The following is a 10,453-nucleotide window of genomic DNA, read 5'->3' on the forward strand; positions in this document are numbered from 1 at the left end:
CCAGTAAACTAACTTGTCAGCCCTGTAATATCTTCTCAGTTGCATCTATACTTATCAACAAAGTAGGGGCTGTGCTGTGGCGACAATAAACCCCAATGCCTTAGTGACTTAATAACATTTACATTTTAAAAATTAAATTTGGAAATAATTTCAAACTTACAAAAAGTTGCAAGCCTAAAAATAGTACAAGGAACATCCACATACCTTTTACCCAGATTTACCTCTTGTTAATATTTTACCCCCATTTGCATTAGTATTTGACGATAAGTTATATAAATTGTGCCCTTTTGCCCCTGAAGACTTTAATGTGTATTTCTTAAGACTAGAGAGGTCTTTTATATAACCTTAGTACAATTGTCATCTTCACAGGTCGACAATACAATACTTTAAAACATCTAATATAACACTTCAAAAAAAATCTAATCTCACATTCACATTCCAGTTTTGTCTGTTGATCTAATTATGTCCTTTGCAGCACTTTTCCCCTTTCAGTACAGAATCCATTCTAGGGGCGGCTACTGCATTTAGTTGTCTCCTTTAATGTGGAATATTGCCCCAGGCTTTCTTTGTCTTTTATGACATTGACATTAGAAGTTTATTTCTCATTCACATCATAGTCTGAAGCAGACTGGGCCACCCTCCTCCATTTGTGGCTATGCCCTCTGGCATGTGTGGCCACCAAAGCCATCAAGGCAAGGTAAGAGTGAGCGCGGAGAAAATCTGTCCTGCATGAGAGTGACACATCACTTCCACTCACCTGCCTTTGGTGAAAATTAATCATACAACCCTACCAGATGCAAGGGACTGAGAGCTGTAGAAAGGCAGACAGAGGAGTAAGTCTGATAGTCTCTGCCATCCTTCCTACGCTTCCTATAAGTGAAACTTATCTTTTTCTATTGTATATGCTTATGGAACTGGTTGTCACACATGTAGATTTTCAACTGTGTCATAGCAGGGTTTCGTTAGTCACTGCCATCTCCCAAGCGCCTAGTGTAACACCTGGAACATAGTCAGGGCTCACTAAATATTTGCTGAATGAATGAGTGAGTAAGTCTGCTCAGTTTACATATCATTTCAAATATCATGCACCCTCAAGAACCCTAATAACATTAGAATGGTCAGAATAGAGTCAGCACATCCAGTTTGGCCAAAGAATTCTCCCTAAGTTCCCAGGTAGACAATCAATTCTAGAAACAAGATGTAAGCCTTACTAATGACCATAAATAAAGCCAAGCCAATAACTATTTGTTAACAACCTCCTAATTGTGGTTTGAAAACTGTTCCTGGAATAGCTACAAACTCTAAGATGCCCACTCATGGCTGGGTAGGATGCGTGAATTAAGGGAAGGCAAAGATTCAAGTCATATGAGTATCTCCAACCAGTCTCTCTAGAGCCTTTAACAATTTGTTAGAGAAGATTCTGTCTCTTCCTTGAAGTCCTTGGATGGAACTTAATGCATATGTGGAGGTTACTAGGAGTAATATGTAAAACCTTAAAAATCGATACCCCCAGCTGTAGGGACTCGCCAAGGTCACGACACTGGCAAATGACAATGCCAAGATTAGAACCGACTGCGGATTCCACTGTTCATGCTATTCTTCCCTTTTAGCCGGTAGCCTGATCAAGTGCCAGCTCTGTGGAGCGGTGGCTGCCTCTGTTTAGCTGCTCCTATCTCACCACCCAAACTCATGAGTGCTGTGCCCCCACAGTGCTCTATCGCCGGGCTCAGGCTTACCAGTCTCTTGCTGTATTTGGGACTGGCTACATCCATGTCTGTGTCTCACACAAAACTCTGGGAGATGGGTCCCCGTTTTCTTCACTTACATTTTTCCCCAGTTGGCATGTTAATTGGCTAGAGTTGTTACAGATCTGATGGCATAAACTAGAAGCGTTTTGCCCTGTTCTGAGGTCTCCTAGTCAGAAACCTCAGCTCTGAACTAGCCCTGAAATTGGAGCTAGGACATCTAAGCAGATGTGACAAGGCAGGCTATGCATCATCCCGGCTCCGGTAATGGTGGCTTTCATCATATTTCTTCCCTCTAACACAGCACAGTTAGCTCTTTTGTAAAGACTTTACCTTGAACATCTCTTACTAATTAAGCCCATTCCTTCCTGGCAGTCTCTTTGTACTGCAAATGGGATGACTGCAATGTGATTTGTAGCCACAGGAGGTACAAAGGAGCAGGGTGCCCCGGAGAGCACTCTGGAAGAGGTGGGAGAGCAGGGGAGGGGGTGAGAGGAGTGATAAATTGTTTATTTGTTCTAAGTAAAAATTACATATCTCCTCCTGGACTTTCTCACTAAGCACTGGATTGTTTTATTACCAAGCCCTGAAAAGAGCCAGAAAATGAGTATTAAACGTGTGGAAAACCTACTTTAAAAGATTAGTTCATTTGGCAAATAATGTGAAACAGTGCTTTTTTCCAAGCTTTGCATTTTCTTAATAATCAACATACATAGGGTGATTATTTTATGCCAGGCATTTTTAAAGCTCTTAATATATACTAATTCTTTAACTCTTTTATTAACCTTTTGAAGCATATGCCATTATTATGCCCATTTTACAGGTGAGAAAACTGACGTACTGGAAACGGAGTACAGTCAGTTCTTAGAATGAGTGGCAGAGCTAGAATTTGAACTTGGCAGTTTGATTTCAGAGTCAATGCTTCATCACTACACCAAACTCTCACAGGAGAAAGAAAACTGTCACAAAATTTTCTCTCTTAGTAATCTTTTACTTTGAGCAAATTGCTTAATCTCAGACTGTCTCCTCACCAGGAGAAGGTTAATCGTATTCATCTCACAGTTTGGATAGTCAGATTGGTGGCAAAGTCTATGAAGTGCCTGCTGTTGGAACTCACAGCATATACTCTGTAACAGGAGTTATTATTATCTTTGTCATTCTTTATATGTCAAGAGGGACACCACAACAGCTTCTTCTATAAGCACAGTCACCATGTAAAAATATGATCATTTAAATCCAAGCCCAGAGACACCAAATAAATACTAATACTTACAGCCTCGGTATGGAAAAACTAACATCAAAGTAGACAAATGCCATGGATCCAAACACCTGGAGAAACTTCCAGACATCTTCCCCTCTCTCATCCTGTGTCTCACCAGGTTCTGGTCAGTTCCCGGGGCCAGCCTCAGCCTGGGGGGCCCTTTGGGCAGCCAGGTCAAGTCTAGGCCCTTAGGGTCCATTCTTGGTGGGCCTGAGTGTTGGTTCAGAGCCTCCCCAGAGTGCACCTCATCTCAGAGTTCAGCCTGGAATCCTCCCCAGCCTCCCAAGGGCTCTTCAGATTGTATGAGTCCTGGGTTAACCACCTGGAGAAGATGTAGATTTGAAAGAGCTCCCCTGGGAAGGAGGAGGAGGAGGGTAAGAGACAAAGCACCACTCCCAGGCTCTCAGAGTTTCCTGGGCCCAGGGTAAGCCTTGCACCAAGCAGGGTAGTCAAGCTCATAACTGCCTTTCAGTCTCATGCAGACTTCTTTCATGGAAGGAAAAAGGCTCAAAACACACAGCTTTCCACCAGGGCCTGTGACCACAACAGGCTTCCAGCCTGAGGATGGAAGCTCAGAGGAAACACAGGTGGAGGGAAGGGAGATTAAAGGAAGTGGACGCCCCTTGGAAGCCCAGCTGCGTGGAGGATGTTCCTGAAGAGCCACGGAGCGGGGTCAGACAGGGTGTCTGTCCAGCCTGGGATCTGCTGCAGCAAAGAGAGAGCCTCAGAAGCTTCCGGGGACCTCCTTCTTTCAATGTTGGGGGGATCGATGAGCGGCACTAAAGCGGGCGCTTTGAGGGTGAAGTCGAAAGGGGTAATCCTGATGGGTGGTTTTGTCAGAACAGGATAAAAACTGTCACTAGAAAAAGAAAACTGCTCATGAAAGGGCTTGAGCCTTTCCTGTCTACTCAGAGGAGTGAAAGAAAATGCATCTGCTTCGCTGCTGAGCTTTCCTTGAAGAGCAGAGAAAAATCTACGAACCTGGAAAAACTGACAGCACCTCTGCGCAGGGCGAGGATTCGTGGTCAAATTAAAACTTCAGTTTGAAGAAATTGTTGTTAAAATCCCCAGACATGAAATTAATATAATTAGGTAATAGCTCCTGAACTTAAATCTCTCTGCAAACTGAGAGTGGGGAAAAGGGAGCTAGACCAGACCTCATTAAAACTGAATGAATAAATGCCAGCTTCCAAAAGAACACCAACAAGAGAAAAATGCCAACGAGAAGAAAAGAAAAAATGCAGTGAATGTAAGCTCGGGAAGGGGCAGAGGCAAAGCAATGGAACAGAAAACGCTCTAAACTGGGTGCCCGGAACCCTGGGTTTGTGTCTTGCTGTCAGCTATGTGACCTTGGACAAATGACACAAGCCTGTGTTTCTTAAACTGTGGCATGGATCAAAATCCTCTGGAGGGCTGGTTAGAATGCTGGGCCCCACCCCTAGGGTTAAAATGCAGATTGCTGGGCCCCATGCCCAGAGTTCCTGGTTCCCTGAGTGTCATGTGGAGCCTGTGAACTGGCATTTCTAGCAAGTTACCAGGGGAGGCTGATGAGGCTGGTCTGAGGACCACATTTTGGGACCCTCTAGGCATACGTGGGTCTTCATTTCCAAATCAATAAAAGGAAAAAGGAAATCAGGTGATCTCTAAGCTCTCCTCCTCTTCTAAAATTCTATGAGCTGAACAACCCAGGAAAGCAAGAAGAGAAGCGAGAGAATTCCTCAGCAATTACCCTGCGCTGCCTGAACCTTCAGGGAACCGTGAGAAGGAGGGTACTCTGGTTCAGCAGAACTACTGATGACCCAGCACAGGACAGGGTCGTGAGCAACACATCCTGGGTGGCAGCCGCAGTGCCAGCCAGAAACAGGAGCTTCCTCCCTACCTGTGAAAAAAGGAAACAGTGCAAGAAACATTGGAATTATCACCACTCAAAAGTGAGGGTAGTTTGTGAGGAAGGGGCAGCCGCAAGCATTGAGGAAAGATACTCTTTGATTTGATGATTCCAGGGACAGGGGAACCATTTGAAAAGATACATATTATCCGGTTTTAACTTTAAATGCACGGTCAATTGTTCATGTTCATCACTTTCATATCTTCTATATGAACATGTTGGCCATGCTTGGCTTTTTGGTAGGAAAAATTGAACAATTACAAAAAAAATGCCTATAAACTTTGGAGCCCACTCAGGTCTGAGAGCCCATTGCTCTTTATACTTGTGAGTCTATATAAGTGAATAAGGTAATCAACTTTGAGTCTTTGATATTCTTTGACTGTTCAGTCTGTTCCCCCATATTTATCACTAAATATGTATCGCTTATAACCATAACGTATATGTAAAAGTATGTAAAATTGACATAGTTAAGTATCATTGAGCAAATCTGATAGAAATATGTATTTGATTCATATTTATAATTAGTTGAGTTTATATCTGTGCATACATGTATATATAATTAAACCTATGTACATTTCTTAGAAAACCTTATATAACTTTACATATAATACTCATATACTGTCTCTTCTACAGTGTCTCCCTGATCCCTCACAATCAGTTTCATGTAGTAAAACCTTTTGCTTTTAGTTTAGAACCTTATTTAATACATATGTATATTCAATTATCCGTATAGTTAAAAATATGACTTTAGAGTGAAGTCCACGTTTTGGCTCCACCATTTGGTAGCTAAGAAATGTCGGGCGAGTTACTTAACCTCTCTAAACCTCAGTTTCCTTCCAGGGAAAATGGAGGTAAAAAATACCTCATAGGTTATTGTGAGTTACATGAGTTAACGTATAATAAAGCACTGCTTTTATAAAATGGTAGCTATTATTATAAAACAATGTGACTTTTTTTCATTAAAATGTTTAATAAATTATGTATGGAGCTTTAATAAATATTAAATTAACATAATGAGTTTCTAACTTAAAAAATTAGGTCTCTGCTTCCAAGGTTAACTTCAAAAGTAATATAGAACCTGTCAGATGGCTCCCAGGAGGGGAGATATTGGTAAATGTGGTAACCTAACAAGCGACGACCATGATCTAAGAGAAACAGGATCATTTCATGAATTTGCTAGTTGGTCTTTCCTGTTAGATCTTTACCCATGACTTACAGCCAATGATTCATGTTTGAAATGGTCTTTTTTGCCAATACCTCTGACCTTAACAACTTTGGAATCTCTCACCACTGCCTATTTGCTATTTCCACACACATCCTCTTCTATATTATTACCTGGACATAAGTGCCTGTCATCATCCAGTGACATTTACAGATACCACAAAGCTTAGGATTCACCTACTATGAGAAAAATATACATAAAGACCCAGGCTTTCCCTTGAGCTGCAGTTTTTGTCTAAGGTCTTCAATTCGGTCAATAATTAATTATGTTTATTAAATCATCAAGCATTTGGAGACTTATTCCCTGGATGAGATTCTGAGCTGAGCACTCTGGAGGGCTACATGTGGGGGAAAATGTGATCTTAGAGTCTGGCGGGAGAAATGGCATCTAGATGCACGTAGCTATCACAGGTAGAGAGCAGAAGGTTACACTATCACAAAGGAGCGCTCCAAACTAAGACATACAGTTCAGAAGTCAGACTCTCTCCCCACTTGGAGGGGTCTGGGAAGGCAGGACATTGAGCAGCTCTAAAGTTTTGTATTTCTCTAGAACAGCATATGTTGAAAGAGGAAGTTGCAGGATGAGGAGATGATATTTACAAAGATATTGACATATAAAGGTAGGATTTCTTTTGGCCACAAGTAACATAGGAAATGTAAAGAGATGGGCCATAGTTAACACTGACTCACATTTGCTGAATGCCTGCCGTATGCTTTATGTACTGCTGTCCATTATTCCATCTGAACTTCTTAACAACCTTATGAAGAAAGTATTAACTGAAATGAACACACTTACCTATCGCTGGAAACAATGCTAGGACCAGGCAAAAATAGTTTAGCTGCTTATTCTTGAAATACTTACTCCTGGAATATCAGACTGTGAACCACATCAGATAACTCCCTTCAAGACCCCTGCCTCATGGTGCGCACCAATCCAAAGCCACTGTCATAAACTGCCCAAGCCCAGCCTCGCCTGCCTTTTAAGACCCACCTTAAACTCATGCAGCCCAGGCCCTAAGCCCTATAAATACCCTCTCTTGACTTGATTTCCCCCTTCTTTTTTTTTTTTTGACCTCCCCCTTCTGAGACACTAGTCTTTGCCAAGTGGTGATCTCTCCTTTATTGCAGTAAGTCTAGTAAACTTAGTTCTGCCTGATCAACAGATTTTTTTAGTTGTCTTTTGAGGAGTTGACATACAAATACTATATTCCCATTTTACAGATGAGGAAACTAAGGCACAGAAAGGTGAATTAACTTGTTTACTGTTTTAAAATTCAGTGGCAGACCTGGGACTAAAACCCAGATATTTCTGATCCTTAAGTCCAAGCTCTTACCCAGGCAGTGGAGGCTAGAAATGGCAAGTCTGAAGTCTGGATATTTTTGGTTCTCAAAGGGTATATTCAAAGGCCCGTTCTCCTAAAGCCTTCCAAGTCCTGCCCTGCTGAGGAACTCCCTCTACAAACTCACCAGCAAGGGGCCATGGAGACGCTCTTTCAGTATTTCTAGATGTAGGTCCTTGCTGATCCAGACGACAGCCCCTCGCATGATTCATCTGAACTAAGCACTCTTTAGCACTGGGCCTTTACAAAAGAAAAGAAGTCCACTTATTAGGAGCATGGGCCCACCCCATATTCCTCCACCCCTGGTATAAGATGCTCCAGGGTCCTTCTCGGAATGGCACTGGCTTATGTGTCATGACTTTAATCGCTCCATCTAAACAATGGTCTGGCTTAGCAGGCCCCTGATTTTCATCCTGGCATGTCTAAGAAAATAGGATAGTTGGGCCTTCAGATACCTCCTGATGCTACCAACCACAGCACTTCCAGTTAGTTCCCGGGGCTCAGATGTTTATGCTGAATTTCCAAACTTCTGTTCATCGGAGCACAGCCAGCTTCTCATTGATCCTATTCCCAAAGCTGTGACTTCGCAAGCAGGGAGTACTGGCGGGGAGGCATGAAGGAAGGTAACTCACTGATTTATTTCCCCCCGAAACTCAGGCAGAAGATTCAGGGTCTAACTTCTATTTGACCATGTCTTTTTTAAATTTTTTTTTAATTTAATAAGCAAGAACATCCTTCTGTCTGAGTCGTGCTGACTAGTACAAAGTTAACTTTTAATGTTATCACTTCTGAGCCAAAATATAATTAGAAATTCCTTGGCTTCTATCTTTTCCAAAGGGATAAACATATACAGAAGAAAATGATTATACATAAGACAGTATCTCATCTGTCTTTTTTCATTTCAACCTCAAGTTTAGAAAACTACCCAGAGAATTTTAAGAATTCACTACTTCAAAGACATTAACTTAGTTCTGAAATTCACATCAACCATAAACTTGAGCATCAAGTGTTCCACCAAAATCATTATTAAAAAAAAAGAGAGAGAGAGAGGATGGGGACAATGACAGGTCCCTGGAACACACCTCTCTCAGCATTAAATGAATACCTCTGAAATGAAATTCACCTGGACCCAAAGATGTGCGCTTAGTTTCAAAAACTACATTCTCATTACCTCCTCCCAATTCTTGTGCTTCAATTTCCTTAATGATTCTTAAGTGTAATCATTTTTCCTTTCTGAGAAATGAATATCTCCCGCCTCTGTACATACACAGCAATGTATTGGTACTTCGATCCTAGCACTTATTCCTGTCCTGGGCCATAACTCATTGCAAGCATCTGAAATGCAGGGGCCACGTTCTGTGTCCTTCCAGTGCTTATCACTGTGTGAATAGGAGCCCCGGCACTGTTTGCTGAGTCATTGCTGAATGGAGCCAATGACAATGACATTTTGAAAGAGCAGTTCAGGATGATTAACCTGGCTGTGGCCTATGGGAGGCTTGGGAAGGTGTGGAAAATAGAGGTAAGGGATCACTTAAGGAGCTATGATGATACCTCAGTGTGAGATTAGAAGGTCCCGAACTGGGGGGGGGGGGGGGAGGGTGGCAGCGGGAATGGAAGGAGAGCACAGTATGAGAGAAAACTGGAGACTAGGCATGACTGACAAGTGACTGAATCTGTGGGGTGAATGAGTGTGGCCAGATAACTAGCTGATGACCAAAAACTCATGCCTCCCTCGAGGAGTGTCAAGAAGTGACTGCCCTGCCAGAAACTGTATTTACCCAACCCCCATGCACCTGGATGGGGCCACACAGCTAGCTTTTGCCATTGAAATGTGAAAGGAAGTAATATCTGTCCCTTCTAGATCAAAATGGTTTAAAAGTGGGTGAAAAATCTCCACGATTTTTTGTCTCACTTACCACCCAGAAGGAGAGAATTCCAAGGCTCTGGAGGTGGTTGGAGACACTTTGGAAGAAGCCTGTGTCCTTGAGTGACCACAAGGAAGGCTGCCTACTAACTGAGAACTGAGAACTGAGGATGCTGTACATGAGTGAGACATGAATTGCTATGGTGTTTATTTTATCTATTACAGCAGCTAGTGTTATCTTACTTAAAATAGAAAGGGGCAGGAAAAGCCATGGCTGCTTCTGGGTCCCTGGTGGCATCCTGTACTTTGGAGAACGGTGCCACTGTCTTAATATAACGAGAGGTATCAAGAGGAGGACCATTAAGCAGGGACATTTCAATACACAGCTGAATGACATCATTATGTGAGGAAAATAACAGAAGATGGGAGTCAGAAGGCTTAGCTCTAGACGCAGCTGCTCCCTTTAAAAAATACTCCCTTAAACAAGTCCCCTCACTTTTCAGCCTCAATTTCCTCATCCAGAGGGCAATCCATAGTGGCAAGTTTTATAAACAATAAAAAGCTATTCCAGTGTATAGTAATATTATTATAATCTTATTACCTCCTTTTAAAACTACAGGGGAACTTACAGATCATCTGAGTGAGAAAAACGCTAAATCTCATACAGCAGTTACCATAAGTGGGCACTGCGTTAACTCATATCATTTTCATGCCATAGATATCATTATTATCATCCATCACTAATTTATAGGTGAAAAAAATGAAACACCGATGGGTTAAGTAATTTCCTCAAGGTCACACCACTAGTAAGTGGAAAAATGGGGGGGGGGTCAAACCCAGGCAGCCTGCCTCCCAAATCCATGCTCTCTACCGTACAAAAAGACATCCTCTCTAGGTACAGCTTCTTCATTTTAGATGTGGAAACTCAGGTCATGTCACACAGGTGGCTATGCACTAAATATAGTGACACTATATGCAGTGACAGAGAAGGCAATTTTCTCCCCGGGAAAATTTTAGTTTCTCATAAAAGGCTGGTTCTGCAGAAAATCACTGAGCTGAGAATGCATAAATTACTAAAGAAACTGAACCAGATATTTGAGCAGAATTTATGTTGATAGAAGAAAAAACAAAATG

The sequence above is a fragment of the Vicugna pacos genome, chromosome 6 (assembly GCF_048564905.1).
Source record: "Vicugna pacos chromosome 6, VicPac4, whole genome shotgun sequence".
NCBI classification, from domain to species: domain Eukaryota; kingdom Metazoa; phylum Chordata; class Mammalia; order Artiodactyla; family Camelidae; genus Vicugna; species Vicugna pacos.